Here is a 17164-nt window from a genome sequence, read left to right on the forward strand (position 1 = left end):
AAAAGAAAAGCACTGACTTCCCGGGATATTTGGGTCGTCAGTGGACTTTTGACAACGCAAAGAAACAGAAGAAGCGTGTTCGATTTGAAGGAGTACCCAGTTCTTCTTCTTCTTCTTCTTCTGACAGTTCTTCTAGCTCTTCAGATTCGAGGTAAGAAGACAGAAAAGGTAAAAAGCGAAGCAAGAAACAAAGCTTCGGAAAGGGCAAGAAAAAGGCAAAGAAGGCTAAATCTCGCCCAAAGACTGACAGTTCTACTGAGGACTCGTCTACAGACAGCTCGTATTCCGATGACGAAAACTTTTATGCGAACAAGAAGAATTTTTACAAAGCCAACCAGTATGACTTTCTCGAAGATAAAAGCAAGAAAGTCCGAGAGTTTAAGGGAGGTGGCCACTCGATCAAGTTTAATACTTTTTCAGGATACTCAGATGCTTCGAAGGCTTTGTCTTTTATACAGCAGTTTGACATCGCTTTCGCCGGAGGACGCTATTCAGAGCACTCCAAGATTCGGAGAGCTGCCTCTTACTCTAAGGGGAAGAATGCTCGTACTTGGTGGTCCACGCTTCTTTTAAACAAGACTGCGCCAGTTAAATGGCTGAAATTTAAGAAGCTTTTTATTTCTTTTGGGTTGACGCAAGAATATGAACGAGATATACGAGCTGCTTGGAACCATCTTTGGATGACCAAGAAAGCTACAATCAATGCTTATTGTGAAAGATTCTGGAGCTCTTTTCTACCCGCCTCTTCATTCAAGAAGATCTCGTTCAAAGAACAGATTGAGCGGTTCACCTTGGGTCTACCTACAGAGATCCGAGATCACTGCTTGGAGCAGAAGTCAGCTTCCATTCGGGAGTTGATGAGTCATGCAAAGCGGGGCTTTGCCATTCACTCTGGCAACCTAACCTACCCCACAGATGAGGCCATGACACAACAAGCCGAACAGACTTCTGGGAATGAAAGTAGAAAGAAAAAGAGCAAGCAAGAGAAAAAGGATGCACGACCCAAGCTTACTCCTCAAGAGCGAGCTCGATTCATCAAGGAGGGGAAGTGCTTTGGATGCGGCGAACATGGACACATCTCCGCGAAGTGCCCTAAAAAGGCACAGAAAGAACAAAATGATAAGGACGACAACAGGCCTGAGAGTTCGAGAGCAGCTGAGGAACGTGGACGAAAAGGCAAGATGAAAACAGAACTAGTTCCAAATTGTGTGGGTACCGATCCCGACACTATGGACGAGAGTACAGAACTTTGCCGAGCTTGGGGCAAAGTGAAAGATCAAGAGGCCCTGATCTTCTTTGATGGAGGAGCCAAGGCCAACTTCATTTCACCGGAATTGGCGGCACGGCTCGAGATTACTCCCGATCGGATGGGACCACTTGCGAAGGCAGTTCTAGCGGCACCCGGCAGGGACGTAGCCATTACACCTGTCATTGGCAAACTTCGGTTGCATTGTTAGGGGTATTTGGGGCATGAGGACTTCTTCATAATGCCTTTGGAGAGTTGTGATGTTCTCTTAGGGATTCCCTGGTACCACAAGAACAACGCCGTGGTCGATTCTCGGGCGAGAAAAGCGATTTTCACTACAGAAAAGGGCAAAACAATTGTACTTGATATTCAACTGAAGGGCGAGTATGTCCCTATTGTATCGGCTTCAGCCATTTCAAAATTAATGAAATCCAATCTGTTTGTTTACTCGATCTTTATGAAAGAATTGAGCGATAAGGATAGGACAAACCTGCTCATCCTGAAGATCATACCATTGATCTGATACCTGGAAGCACACCACCGAACCGGCCACCTTACTGTGTGAGCCGCGCACAGAATGAAGAGATTATGAACCAAGTGAAAGACCTCTTGGAAAAGGGTCATGTCCAGCCTAGTACTTCACCGTATTGCTCTCCAGTGTTGTTGGTTTTGAAGAAAGACGGATCTTGGAGGATGTGCATCGATTATAGAGCTCTCAACAAAATCACCATCAAGAACAGATTTCCGATTCCTACAATCGATGATATACTCCACAGGTTACAGGGATCCTTGTGCTTTAGCAGGATTGACTTGAAGAGTGGATATCATCAAATCCGAATTGTGCCGGGAGACGTCTACAAGACAACCTTTCGGACTACTTTTGGGTTATTTGAGTTTTTGGTGATGCCTTTTGGCTTAACCAATGCTCCTGCGACATTTAACCGGATGATGGACAAGATTTTTCGAGAGTGCAAGCTATTTGTTGGCACTTTCTTTGACGACATAATTGTTTTCTCCAAGAATGAGGCAGAACACAAAGATCTCTGCTTCAGGTCTTTCAGGCATTACGAGATCACAAGTTAGTGATTAATACAAAGAAAAGTGAACTTTTCCTACCAGTGATACACTTTTTGGGACATTGTCTCAGCAGTTGGAATGCAAATGGACCCGGCCAAGATAGAGACTATACGTGATTGGCCCGATTTGAAGAATGTCCATGAAGTGAGAAGCTTCTTGGGACTGTGTTCGTACTACAGGCGGTTCATTCGAAAGTTTGCAGAGGTCTCTTCCCCTATGCATGTCTTGACACAGAAAGGAGTCCCTTTCTTGTGGGATCCACAGAGGTGACTGCCTTTCGGACATTGAAAGAGAAATTGACTACGGGACCAATTTTGACTTTGCCGGATTTGCAAAAGTCATTTGAAGTATATTGTGATGCTTGTGGTCGTAGTCTAGGTGCGGTCTTGATGCAAGAAGGCCATGTCATTGCTTACGAGAGGCGATTGTTCTCTAGGCCGGAGATGACAGCACAAATATATGAGAAAGAGCTTTTGGCGGTTATCCACGCTCTTACTCAGTGGCGGCATTACCTACTCGGAGCGGATTTTACTGTCTTTACAAACCATCAGAGTTTGCGCTACTTCTTGTCACAGAAGCAGCTTTCGGAAAAGCAGATGCGGTGGGCGAACATCTTGTCACAGTTTCACTTCCAGATTGTCCATGTGCAGGGGCAGAAGAATGTGGTGGCAGATGCTTTGTTTCGGAAGCCGTTGGTTCTGGCTATTTCCGGGATACATCATAGGAGCTTCGAGGATATGGTCGATCAGTATGCCACAAATACAGATTTTGCAGATATTTTCACACGGATACGGGATGGGGAGACGGTAGCTGGATACTTGAAACCGGCCCGTAGGGCGGTAGGCGTTGGCTTTCACCCGAAATTCTTTACTTTATACACACACACAGAGCACTTTGCAAAGAGAACCTGTAATGGGAATTAACACTTAATCACACACACAGCTCGAAAGCTAGAATGCTCCGAGCAGACGCCGACAACCTGTAGGCCCCAAAATTGGCGCCCCTTTCGGTATTTCTTTATTCTTTAGGAGGGTAAATTACAAGGTAAGGTCCTGGGAATCCTTCACGTGTATCCACCTAGATACCATTTGATTTGGCCAAATTTCGGCAGCTTAACAACCCCAAAACTTGCGCGAAACCAATTCCCCTGCTGGAACTCGCTTGCACTGTCGTATACCCTCTGATTCCTGTCCAAAAACAGTAAATTCAGCACGCTGTATTTACTGGTTTTTGCCCTGTTTTCAGCCCCAAACAGTCCCCTAACTGTCCTCTGCCAGTGGGGCACGATTCCCAATGGTCCTGGCGTCCGTACGGCTGAAAAACAGTGAATTTACAGCGCATACACAGCGCTGATTTTGCACCTGTACGGTGAGGTTATGACCCTCACCAGTGCCTGCTTTGGAGCAGCAGCTAGCTACCCCTGTTCCTGCTCAAGGAGGCTCTTGCCTCAGCACAAAAGCATGAACCCACACAACTGTACATCAGTCAAATGAGGAGCCCTCTTGTGGGGCATCACATAACTGCACGTAGGGGAGAGAGAGAGCAGTGTGTAGTGTGCAGGGCATCACTCCTAGCACCACACTGTACATGAGAGGGAAAGAAAGCACTCCATAGCTCTTAACCTGTGACAGGTTGCAAATGAGGCCTCTCCCAGCTTAAAAATCAGCGCCCATTTTTCTGCAAGAGGAAAGTTCACGTAAAAGTGACACTTGGCGCATTTTCAAGCATTTGCCCGTTTCGGGCTCGCCGCTTAAAAATATCCCAACCGACGCGTCAGTTGACTTCACGGCAAAGTTATAAAATGTTCCCCTAGTCATACCCGAGGTAATGACGTGAACACATTTCCCGGCCCAAAATAGCAGTTCCCTAAATTTTAGGAGATGCTTCCGTTGGGTTCCCACTGGTCTTCTGACCATCTATCCTCATTGGAGCCGCATCCAAAGGTGCAATGTGGCCCAACTGTCGGATACTTTTTGTTGGTAGTCCCACCTTGACTTTACGCCTTAATTGAGTTCACTTCCTAGTATCCACCAACTTGCTAAGTGCGACGGGGGGACCTATATGATCTTGCTATGAGCCTAGACATCCTCTTACCATACGAATTCCAGTGCCGACCACTTCCCGTCTGCGGGTGAATCTACCGTTCACATTGGCCATACAATGTCCGACCGTTTGCTACTTCAAAAAGAGGGTCTCAAAACAAATAAAATAAACCCCATTGGAAAGAAACCAACAACCAAGGTTAGCAGTTGCCACATCTCTGTGACATGGTTAATAACTGCCACGTCCTCGTGACATACCCCCCTCTTGAAATCGCAAACGTCCTCGATTGCATACCATAAACACACGCCACTGATGATCTTGTGCTATTAACACTCTTTTATCATCGCATGTATCCGCAAGAAAGGTCGTAACATACATAGGTACAAATGACTTAATGAGGCCTTCATACTTTTGCCATTTCCATCTATGGCACTGAACTCATATATACATTTGATGTACTAGCTCTATCATTACCCCTCCTTTGCACACGTTGGGTTGGGGCATAAGTAGGTTGTAACCCAAAGGCTTCAAGGTAGAGCTGCAATACATTTGGTGACTCTGACAGTTCACGCTCTTCCATCCACTTTGCATCCATAGGCGGATAGTTCTTGAACTTCACCAAATAGCGTCTTGCAACTTGTCCTTTAACTTTTCTGTCCTTATGTGCCAAAACTTGCTCAGGTACCAGGATCTCATCAAGTTCCTCAACTTCTGGCTGATCCTCAACTGGCATATCTTCTGGCACATCACCCACGAAGGGTCTTAGAAGACTCACGTGAAACGCATTATGAATCTTCCATGCATCAGGCAATTTCAACCTGTAAGCCACATCGCTGATCTTGTCAAGCACTTGAAAAGGCCCATAGTAACGCATGCTGAGCTTAGGAAACAACCGTTCCTTGCCCTTCATCTTCTTTAACCTTGCCTTTTCGAACCTTAAGAGAACCCAATCACCAGGTGATAGTAGCAATTCACGACGGTGACGATCAGCAGCCTTTTTTTGTTTTGCCTGAGTCTTCTCCAAGGCAACTTTAATCTTCTTATACATCTCATCCATGTTCTCAACATATCGATCTGCCTCAAAGATCTTGTCCTTTGTATGCAAAATGGGAGGAACCTTTTTGCCGCCTTCAACAATTTCAAAAGGTGCTTTGCCAGTAGACGAATGCACCGTATTATTGTACGCATACTCAAGCATAGGCAAATATTGTTCCCACTTGCCCTTATTATCTGACACATAGCATTTCAGCAGATCTAAGACAGTAGAATTGACCTCTTCTGACTGTCCATCAGTTTGTGGATGAAACGAAGACGAGAACTTGAGCGTAGTACCCATGTTCTCAAACAATCCTCTCCAGAACAAACTGGTCATGCGAGGATCACGATCACTGATAATCGATTGTGGCATACCATGGTACTTAAACACATTGTACATGAACAAGCGTGCCATCTGATCAGATTTTATCTTCTTCCTGACAGGGATAAAATGGGCCTGCTTGCTGAACCTGCAGATAATGGTCCATATACCATCATTCCCTGTTGGCGTTCTTGGAAGATCAGAGATAAAGTCCATAGCAATGCTTTCCCATGGCTTATCCGGAATCGGCAGTGGTTGTAACAACCCTGGTGCCTTTTGCCTGTCAAACTTGACCTTTTGGCAAACTATGCATGCTCGCACAAAGGCATCCACATCTCTCCTCAAGGTAGGCCAATAGAAGAAGGTCTCTACCGCCTTAACTGTTGCATCAATGCCACGATGCCCTGCATACGGTGGGACATGACTCTCTTCCATGACCTTATGTCGCACTGGCCTAGTGACACAAAGTCTGCCATGCATCATCATAAAACCATCTCTGAGGAGGTAGTGCTCGTGATGTTGCCCCTCTTGTAACTGTTCAAAGATCCTTGCAAAATCTTCATCAGCAGTATACTGTTCCTTCATGTCATCTAACTCATGATGATAAGGAATTGACACAGCTGAAATTTGTGGCTTTCTTGATAACGCATCAGCCACAACATTCTTCTTGCCTTCCACATGCATAATCTGGAAGTGAAACATGGAAAGAATGTTTGCCCATCGCATATGTTTTTCGGATAACTTTGACTCTATCAAGAAGTATCGCAAGGTCTGATGATCTGTTTGGACAACAAAATCAGCACCTAAGAGGTACTGCTTCCAACTAGAAAGCGCATGAATCACGGCCTGAATCACGGCCAAGAGCTCTTTCTCATAGACTTGCATAGTCCTCTTTGGCCCTTGCAAAATTCGGCTTTCATAAGCTACTACCCGTCCATCTTGCATTAGCACTGCTCCGATGCTACTGCCACACGCGTCACACTGGACTTCCTGAGATCTGGCAAAACAATAACTGGATCTGAAGTCAACTTTTCCTTTAAGAGACTAAAAGCTGAAATCTCTTTTTGGGTCCATCTGAAAGTGACCTCTTTCTTTTGCAATGCATGAAGAGGCGATGCTATCTCTGCAAAATTTTTGATAAACCTTCTATAGTAGGAACACAATCCCAAGAAGCTTCTGACATCGTGCACAGTCTTCAAGTCTGGCCATGTCTTGATAGCTTCGACCTTTGCGGGATCCATTCTAACACCATCCTTTGAGACTATGTGGCCCAGAAAGTGGATCTCTTCGAGGAAGAATTCACTTTTCTTAGGATTGACAAGTAACCTGTGACTGCGCAGCTCTTCGAACACAATGGTCAAGTGACGCCTATGCTCCTCTTCATTCTTCGAATACACAATCATGTCATCGAAGAATGTTCCAACAAACTGTTGATGCGAGCGGAAAATCCGGTCCATCATTCTGTTGAACGTGGCAGGAGCATTTGTTAGCCCAAACGGCATCACTAGAAACTCATAAAGACCAAATGTCGTTCTAAACGCAGTCTTGTGCACATCCTCTGGGCTTATACGAATCTGATGGTACCCACTCTTCAGGTCTATCCTGCTGAAAATTGCAGCACCCTCTAAACGATCGAGAATATCATCAATGAGAGGAATAGGGAACCTATTCTTGATGGTATTCTTATTCAACGCACGGTAATCAATACACATGCGCCATGAGCCATCCTTCTTCTGCACTAGGAGCACTGGGGAGCAAAAGGGTGAAGAACTAGGCTGAATGCCCCTTCTCTAATAACTCCTCAATTTGGCCCATAATCTCTTTCTGCTGCGCCGCACTAACCCTGTAGGGAGGTCTATTTGGCGGACTACACCCTGGCACCAAATCTATCCGATGTTCCTCAGGTCTCTCTGGCGGCAATTGCGACGGTAATGAATCAGAAAAACAGTCACTAAACTTTTGCAAAAATGCTGACCTTTCTTTATCTAACACAGATAAATTTGATTGATCACTATCTGAGACATCACGTGCAAAAATCAAGTACACAGAAAGATGATTCTTTATTACAGAAGTGATAGCAGAAGCAGATACAATAGGGACTGACTCTCCTTTAAGCTTTACATCCAAGATGTGAGTTTTGCCCCTATGCTGTACAGTGATCTTTTTGTTGTAGGCATCCAAGACTCCATGCACTCGGAACATCCACGGGATCCCCAACAAGGCGTCACAACCTTCCAGCGGCATGATGTAAAACTCTTCAGTGTCCACATACGACTGAATATGCAGACGCAGTTTTCCAATGATGGGAGTAACACACTCTGAGTGGCCAGGACATGCCAACCCTGCCTCTGCTGTGTACCCCATCTCTTCAGCTCTGATGCCGAGCTTCATAGCTAACTCTGGTGAGATAAAGTTGGCTTTGGCACCTGGATCAAAGAAGATGAGTGCCGTCTGATCTCTAACTTTACCCCATGCCCTGCATAACTCACTGGCATCTGTGCTGGGCCTGTCACCCACCATGTCTGGCACTAAACCTGCCGTGGGTTTTGGCTTCTTGCCTTTCTGGTCTTCTTTATCCTCTGAGTCAGCTGGCCTTTTCCTTTGTGGACAATTGATAGAAATATGACCAGGCTGCTCGCATATAAAGCATTTGTTCTCATCCATTAGGACCTTCTTTTCCTCGAGCGACTTGCGCACAAAAGGCTTCCTTTTCTGTTTCTTTGCCTGCGCTCCAGAAGTCCCAGCTGAATCCTTATCTTTGGTGGCCTGTTCTGACCCCTGTGACGCATCAGGAGCCGTTTTCACAAAGGGCTTCTTTGCTGAATATTAATTTGCTGCCCTCCTTTATCACTGCTCGGAAATCCACTGTCCTCTCCTTTCAACAGGGCAAGACCAGTGTTCGCAACTTCCATAAGCTGAGTAAGGGTAGCCACTCTGTTCTATCGCGAAGCCCTTTAGGCAGCCCACAACAATACTTCTCTATCTGCTCAATCAATGGCACAAATCTGTAGGAGGTCACTGAGAGTAATGCTTTACAAAACCTCCTATTGTACTCCAGCAAGCTCTTGCACGAAGCTGCCGTAAGCTGGTGCCAATCTGTCAGGACATCGGCTTCAAATTCATTTGATAGCCAAGCAGATGCAAACATTTGCTTGAAGTAAACCCAAGTGGCGGGTGCCTGTCCTTGCATTAACAATGTCGTCCACCATGTAAGCGCATTGTCCTTTAAGAAAGTGGCAGCTTTCCTGACCTTCGAGGCCTCTGTAAAATTCCCTCCCGCATAAGCTGTATCAAACTGCTGGAGGAAAGTGAGTGCCTTTGTCTTGTCCTCGAAACCACTGAAGGTACTGAACTTTACTGCTGCACCACCTTCTTTGTAAGCCTTCGGCTTCTCTAGTGTCCCCAAGTTGTCATACGGAATGGTCTGCAACATGGGCACTGTACTAGGCATGATCAGCACGCCTTGGCCATTCACATTTTGCGTAAGATGTGCGATATCTGGCTGCTGTCCAGAAAAACCAGCCATGCGAAAATGACCCTGTGGCACCCCAAACTGGCCCTGGTTGCCGTGGAAACCTTGCTGCATGCCGATAGTACCGTACATGGGGTTTGGCATGATGCCTTGCATACCCCTGAACACTGTTCCTGGCATGTACGGCTGACTTCCAGACGCATAACCAACCATACTTTGGAACACTGATCCACCCCCGAAATACCCAGGATGTACCGTGGGTGGTGGAAAAACTGAGTGCATAGCCTGGTATCCAACTCTGAAAGGTGGCGGGCTGAACTGGCATAACCTGTGGAATAGGCGTTCTAGCCACCTGTTCAAGCACGGGAGGAACCTGCTTTGGAGCCCCCGACTCCGCAACATGCGAGTGTTCCCTTTCCTCCTGCGTCTCATGAAGTACCTGGGCTTGAGCTTCAACAAGCTCCGTACGCGGCGTAGGTTGCCTATTTTGATGTTGCACTGGTGGCACTTGCAAGAATTCCATAAACCTCGGATTATGCACCAGCTGCGAAAAGACATTCACCGCGGCAACTAACTGAGTCTTAAACGCATCATCCTCAAGTTGCCCTGTCATAAAGCCATGTACTACTGAAGGGACATTCACATTGACAGGAGGTACAGACTGACGTGGCCATGAGCTCTCGCCGATCTCAAAAACCATAGGAATCTCCTGCCTGTCCTTTGGAGAGGAACCCTCTTCCATAATTCCCTTCCCCTTGTCGGCCATAGTGTAATCCCCGCGTTCTTGCACTGTGTGTCTTTACCCTGAACAATCCAAGCTCACTCTTTGAGGAAAAAGTGATTGATATCCCGGCAATGGAACCATGAAACCGGCCCGTAGGGCGGTAGGCGTTGGCTTTCACCCGAAATTCTTTACTTTATACACACACACAGAGCACTTTGCAAAGAGAACCTGTAATGGGAATTAACACTTAATCACACACACAGCTTGGAAGCTAGAATGCTCCGAGCAGACGCCGACAACCTGTAGGCCCCAAAATTGGCGCCCCTTTCGGTATTTCTTTATTCTTTAGGAGGGTAAATTACAAGGTAAGGTCGTGGGAATCCTTCACGTGTATCCACCTAGATACCATTTGATTTGGCCAAATTTCGGCAGCTTAACAACCCCAAAACTTGCGCGAAACCAATTCCCCTGCTGGAACTCGCTTGCACTGTCGTATACCCTCTGATTCCTGTCCAAAAATAGTAAATTCAGCACGCTGTATTTACTGGTTTTTGCCCTGTTTTCAGCCCCAAACAGTCCCCTAACTGTCCTCTGCCAGTGGGGCACGATTCCCAATGGTCCTGGCGTCCGTACGGCTGAAAAACAGTGAATTTACAGCGCATACACAGCGCTGATTTTGCACCTGTACGGTGAGGTTATGACCCTCACCAGTGCCTGCTTTGGAGCAGCAGCTAGCTACCCCTGTTCCTGCTCAAGGAGGCTCTTGCCTCAGCACAAAAGCATGAACCCACACAACTGTACATCAGTCAAATGAGGAGCCCCTCTTGTGGGGCATCACATAACTGCACGTAGGGGAGAGAGAGAGCAGTGTGTAGTGTGCAAGGCATCACTCCTAGCACCACACTGTACATGAGAGGGAAAGAAAGCACTCCATAGCTCTTAACCTGTGACAGGTTGCAAATGAGGCCTCTCCCAGCTTAAAAATCAGCGCCCATTTTTCTGCAAGAGGAAAGTTCACGAAAATGTGACACTTGGCGCATTTTCAAGCATTTGCCCGTTTCGGGCTCGCCGCTTAAAAATATCCCAACCGACGCGTCAGTTGACTTCACGGCAGAGTTATAAAATGTTCCCCTAGTCATACCCGAGGTAATGACGCGAACACATTTCCCGGCCCAAAATAGCAGTTCCCTAAATTTTAGGAGATGCTTCCGTTGGGTTCCCACTGGTCTTCTGACCATCTATCCTCATTGGAGCCGAATCCAAAGGTGCAATGTGGCCCAACTGTCAGATACTTTTTGTTGGTAGTCCCACCTTGACTTTACGCCTTAATTGAGTTCACTTCCTAGTATCCACCAACTTGCTAAGTGCGACGGGGGGACCTATATGATCTTGCTATGAGCCTAGACATCCTCTTACCATACGAATTCCAGTGCCGACCACTTCCCGTCTGCGGGTGAATCTACCGTTCACATTGGCCATACAATGTCTGACCGTTTGCTACTTCAAAAAGAGGGTCTCAAAACAAATAAAATAAACCCCATTGGAAAGAAACCAACAACCAAGGTTAGCAGTTGCCACATCTCTGTGACATGGTTAATAACTGCCACGTCCTCGTGACAATACTCCCTTCGGGAAGGCTAATTGATGAGAAAGACTATGTTATGCGGTGCACAGCCGTTGAGAGAAAAGGTTATGACTAAATGCCACTGTCCACCTTTTACGGGTCACCGAAGCATTGCTACCACCATGAAGGGGGTAGAGAGAGACTTCTTTTGGCCGTGACTCAAAAAGGATGTAGAAGAGTTTGTGCGCAGTTGCCTAGTATGCCAGAGGGTCAAGTTTGAACAGGCATAAGGCACAGGGATTGTTACAGCCTTTACCAGTACCCACCCGCCCCTGGGAAAGTATTGCGATGGATTTCATTTTTGATCTCCCGAGAACACAGAGTGGTCACGATGGTATCTGGACTGTTATTGACAGATTCAGCAAACAGGCTCATTTCATTCCAGTGAAGAAAACAGTCAAGCCGGATCACTTAGCGAGACTATTTGTGGCCCAGATCTTCACATAACATGGCATGCCTAAGACGATTGTCCCCGACAGAGACCCCAAATTCACGAGTTTGTTTTGGAAGGCAATTTGAAAGAACATTGGCACGCGGTTGCAGTTCTCGTCATCGTTCCACCCGCAGACTGATGGGCAATCTGAGATTGCAAATTTCAGTGGTTCTAGATTTATTGAAGTCTTATATCTCTGATCAGAAGACTCAATGGGAAAAGTACTTACCTTTGGTGGAATTTGCCTACAATAACATGAAACACTCTTCAACGAAGAAGGCGCCATTTGAGATTGTTGAAGGTGCTGCGAAGGTTCCACCCTTCCTAAGCACGAAAGATAAGATCTTTGAAGCGGATGAATATACGCGAGATTTGGATACGGCTTTTGCCAAGGTTCACGAGACTTTGCAGAGGTCTCAAGAACGACAGAAAAAGGCAGCGGATCGCCATCGTCGCGACTTGAAACTGAAGGAGGATGATTGGGTGCTCTTACGTTTTGAGAAGGCACGCCTACGAAAGAAAAAGGGAAAGGAGAGGCTTTTTCCAAAGCTTAGTATGCGATACTATGGACCTTTCCAGATCACTGAAAAGATAAATGATGTCTCCTTCCGATTGAAACTGCCAGATACTTGGAGGATTCACAATGCATTCCATGTGAGTCTCTTGAAACCTTTTAAGGTGATGTGCCTGATGATGGGGAGCCTGATGAGCAACCCAAAGTGGAAGAAAACGAGGAGATCCTTGTTCCTGAACAGATTTTGGCACATAAAGATATGAAGACTAAAGATAAAGTCCGAAGGCGGTTCTTGGTTAAGTTCAAGAACTATCCTGCATTGGATGCGGAGTGGATGGAGGAGGACCTAGCAGATACTCCTCGGATTGTGAAACTTTACCTCGATGCTTTTGGTTTAGCATAGTCTACTCCAAACGAAACCCAGAATTCAACTTGGCCGGAGATCTGGTGCAGTGGGATGCACAATAGGGGAGTCGCTCCGCTCCTTTGTCAACAGATGCCTTGATTTAGATACTAGAGTCACTGATGTCTCTTTGACCTTCAGGGATACTAAAAGTTGACAGTATTCTGCTATACAAATTTAATGAAATGGAATTCCTGATTATGATACTGATTTGTTCTTGACTTCTCTTAAGTGCAGAAACTGATAGACGAAATGACTGAAGCATTTTGGTCTGATTGATCTCGAATAGACATGGGGTTAGTCAATCGGACATCGATGAGGTCCCGATTGGACCTAGATGTGATTGCTAGCTACATTGCCGATAAATCATGGTCTAAGATCCGAATGAATGTTGAATGTCATGTGATGTCCTGTGATGTCTAGTGATGTCCTGTGATGTCGTGTGATGTGACTGTCGATTTGGTACATGTGCTAGATGTGTCTTCCTAGTACGTAGGTACTAACAGTCAGTGTCTGCTAAGATGGTTTATGGCTTCCGTCGGTTTGCAGGCGTAATCGCGGTCGATTACAATGCTTTCAAGAGGGGGGTATGTCACAAAGTGATGACGTGGCTACCGACAGCAGAAACCCTAATTTCTGCCAGAACCCTAAAAACCCTGCAAACCCTAATTTCTGCCAAAAACCCTAATTTTTGGAAAACCTAACCCTAACTGCTGGCTGAAACCCTAAGTGACTGGAAACTCCAAAAAGCTGGCGCCAGTGCCACATAGCAGCAGGTACGGATCCCGGATTTTGCGGAGGCTAAAAAACAGCAGCTAGCGACGTTTTTTTTGCAGCTTTTGGCCACGCAAAGAATTGGAGAGAGAGAGTTGAATTGCTTTATTTTTACTTGCTCTCATTGAGAGAGAGAGAGAGAGAGAGAGAGAGAGAGAGAGAGAGAGAGAGAGAGAGAGAGAAACTGCTTTTTGGAACTGAAAGATTTTGGGGCTCTGCTTTTGGGCATCCCTTGTAATCTTCTTATACGCAGTGAGGGCCTCACTTCTCAGAGCATCTGGACGCAGAGTCTGAGAGTGAAACCCTAACCGCTCTTTGTACTTTGATATTGATTTAATACATAAAGAAATACCGAAAGGGGCGCCAGTCTTTGGGGCCAATATCTCTAGGCACGGAACTCCGCCGCCGGGCCAGTGCAAATCTATTGTGATCTGTGAATTGTTTTGAAGTGGTTATTTGGTGCTGTCGCGATTGATTCTTGACTTGGAGTGTCCAAGTCTGTTACATGGGTTCCCACAGGAACTGTTTTAACCCTCCACAACAAGATAAGCCGGCTGATGTTCCTTCCACCTCAGCTTCGCGACTCTTCTTTTGACCTAGATGCGGCTTGTTTCAGAGTACATGTTATGTTTCCGGTAGCCAATTAAGGTTGAGCGAGCGATCGTGAGTATATTGTTGGTTTGGCCAACGGTGCTCTCGACTCCTCTCACCACACGAGAGACTTGAGGGTGACAGACTTGATACAAACTCCAAGGCCGTTGGCCAAGATCTCTGTGACACCTCGCAATCTTCGAGAGGCTTGGATGGGGAGTAATCCGCATCCGAGTGACCTCGAGAGAGCCGTATCTGGAGAGTCTATCGGACCCATATCCAAGCAAGGCGGCGTGCAATCCATGGAGCTAATCCTCTGTCCAAAAGTCCTCATGAACATATACATAGTATGGTGTACTCTTAAGTGTCTGCAAGAAAGGATACCACAATGTGTGTACATCCTACTGCATCTAGTGATTGGCTGTGATGGTAGCATCGGCTTTTTCTCACTGACCCTATGAGGATTGTCTCATCATCTCATGGAACGTGCACACGCTAGGTGGACCCTAGTTTCTACGTCAAAAGGGTCACTCAGACAGGAGCTCTAGCGATGCCTTGTGGGCGGAGCAATCAATATGCTTATGCTCCAAGAGCATACTTGTGTGAGAGTCGTATCAAGCATTGTGGAAAGATCTTGCGCGATCGCTATGAGACCTTTTGGTCAACTGCCTTTGAGCCTAGTGGCATTCAAGGAGGTGTACATATGACTATTGTGGATTCATGGAAGCAGGCCATTGTGGGTAGAGGTATCTGTGTGCCAGGCAGGCCCCAATGGGTCACTATGCAGGTTCATCGCTGCCTTGTGGGCTTTCCGCGCCAAACCATGTGAGTGCACGGGCTGAGTTTTGGTCACGATTGGTGGAGTCCCTACCTCATGCAGAGCAGTGGTGCATTGGCGGGGATTTCCACCCGCTTGAGGACCCTTCGGACACGATTGGGGGCAGCCATGCTACTATACTTGGGGCTGAGTTGGCTGCTTGGGAACGGCTATGTATGGCTTTAAGGATCTCAAACGTATGCAGCATTCGAGCTTTGCACGGCCCTCTGGTCTGATCGCACAGTAGGAGTGAATCTATCCAAGATAGATCATTTCTATGCTAGTGATCACTTATGTGACTTGGGTGGTATAGTATGCATTTTCGCAGGGACTACTTTCTTTGATCACGCGCCAGTGATCCTTACTCTGTCCGACAGGCAGAGGAGTGGCAGTGTTACCATGTCTCATGGGGTCCCATGGCAGAGCGTCCAGCCCGCACCTTGGAAGACTGGTTGCAATTTACAGCACTTACTGAGGAGAGTGAAAACATCCAGCTGCGCGGAATGAGAGGGGTACAGAGCATGTGTCAGGACATCATTGAGGCTATATACCATCAGAGTGGCACATGCCTCTCGAGCGGGTAGCTGCCAGCTGGATGGGGCCCTTTACTCACCTGGAGGTCTTCATCGCAGTTAGGGCCTGTTCAAACTCAGGCCTTTGCATGTTCTTTGAGGTTCAGCAAGAGGGTCGCCTCCACAAAGTTACTATTGAGGCACCAAAGGTAGCAGAGAGTTGTTTCGAGCGAATTTGAGTTGTGGGCATTAGAGGGAGGATCTATGTGCTTGATCCTGACCCATCCGATCTTGAGATTGGACATTGCAGGCTTTGGGCTTGGCACAGTCACTCTTTGGCGCGAATGCAATGGGACCCTCGGGAGAGGTTTTGGGAGGACCCTTTTGCTTCAGCTGATCACCCAGGGATCTCTTTCTTCCAATACGCAGCACGACTGGGGGGTCACATACTGGCTGCTCGGAGAGAGTCCCACCTTGTTGCAACAAGTCACTGGCAGGAGGAGGGTCTCACAGTTGAGTTCCTAACAGAATTTTGGGAGCGCTTGTGGGACAGAATGACAGCCGAGGAGAGTCACCATGTTCCAGTGGCTAGTCGCCCATCAAGCTGGGAGTTGATTGGTCTACAGTGGCCACCCGGCGGACTGTGCCGCTGTTGACCACTCACTTGAGTCACAGACGCATTATCTATAGGACTGCCCATGGTGCAGCAGGTTTGGCTTCGGATTTTACAACTGATGCCAGCCTTGTCGACAGGTAGGCAGTAGTACACTTGGGGTGCTGCTGCTTGGTCCACCCTCATGGGTCCAACACTTCATTTTGAGCAGTCCTCAACTAGCAGGATACTTGTGATACAGGAGAGCTGGCCAACACTCCAGCCTGCCACAGAGATTACGCCTCAGGAGTGGAGCAATGATAGAGAGCTTTGTTGGGAGCTTATCTGCAGCCTGACTCTCTAGTTCATACGGAGAGCCCATTGCTTCTGCATCTTCCAGGCCCGCCCCATCCCACCAGCGGAGATTGTACGATATATGGTTGGAGCTGATCCATACACTTCGAGGTCAGTTCGAGAGGCTGCAGGGCAGCTCTGGCCGTCTGTGAGAGCGTCCCGAGGCATTCCTATGCCTTTGGCGTCCAGAGCCTTTCTACACCCTGGTCCATGGGGTTCCTAGATGGCACTAGGGGCCACCTGTGTGGTTGTTTCTTCCTCCCATATTCTGATTTAGCCGTCATTGTACATATCTCACTTTTTCATTGGGAGAGTCTACCCTCATGCTGACGTAGTCCCCCTCTTGTCAGGGCAATTTGTAGCCCACTGGCAGTTTTAATAATTAATAGAAGGATCTTTTTCTTAGAAGAAAAAAAAAAAGAAATACCGCTAGTGGTGCTCGACTTGAGGGCCAACACTCTGAAGAGGAACTCCGCCTCTTCTGTCTCGTCTACAAGTGCAAAGTGTTCTCTCTTTAGTTCAGTTTCCGTCTCTTCTATTTCAGCTGAAGTGAAAGATTGCATCATCCGACTGGCAGTTGTTGAAAGCGGATACTTTTCAGCATTGTTTTAAAGAATAATTTTTGAAGTTG

The 17164-nt window shown here is 46.9% G+C and overlaps 1 protein-coding gene across 1 annotated transcript in view; it reads right to left on the reverse strand.

The window, feature by feature from the left end:
* Window positions 1-17164, reverse strand: part of LOC147437702 (G1/S-specific cyclin-E protein) — an 81105-nt gene that overhangs the window by 38854 nt on the left and 25087 nt on the right. The gene's annotated exons all lie outside the window — the stretch shown is intronic.

This window comes from Adiantum capillus-veneris, chromosome 17 (assembly GCF_014529385.1).
Source record: "Adiantum capillus-veneris isolate H3 chromosome 17, ASM1452938v2, whole genome shotgun sequence".
Classification (NCBI taxonomy): Eukaryota; Viridiplantae; Streptophyta; class Polypodiopsida; order Polypodiales; family Pteridaceae; genus Adiantum; species Adiantum capillus-veneris.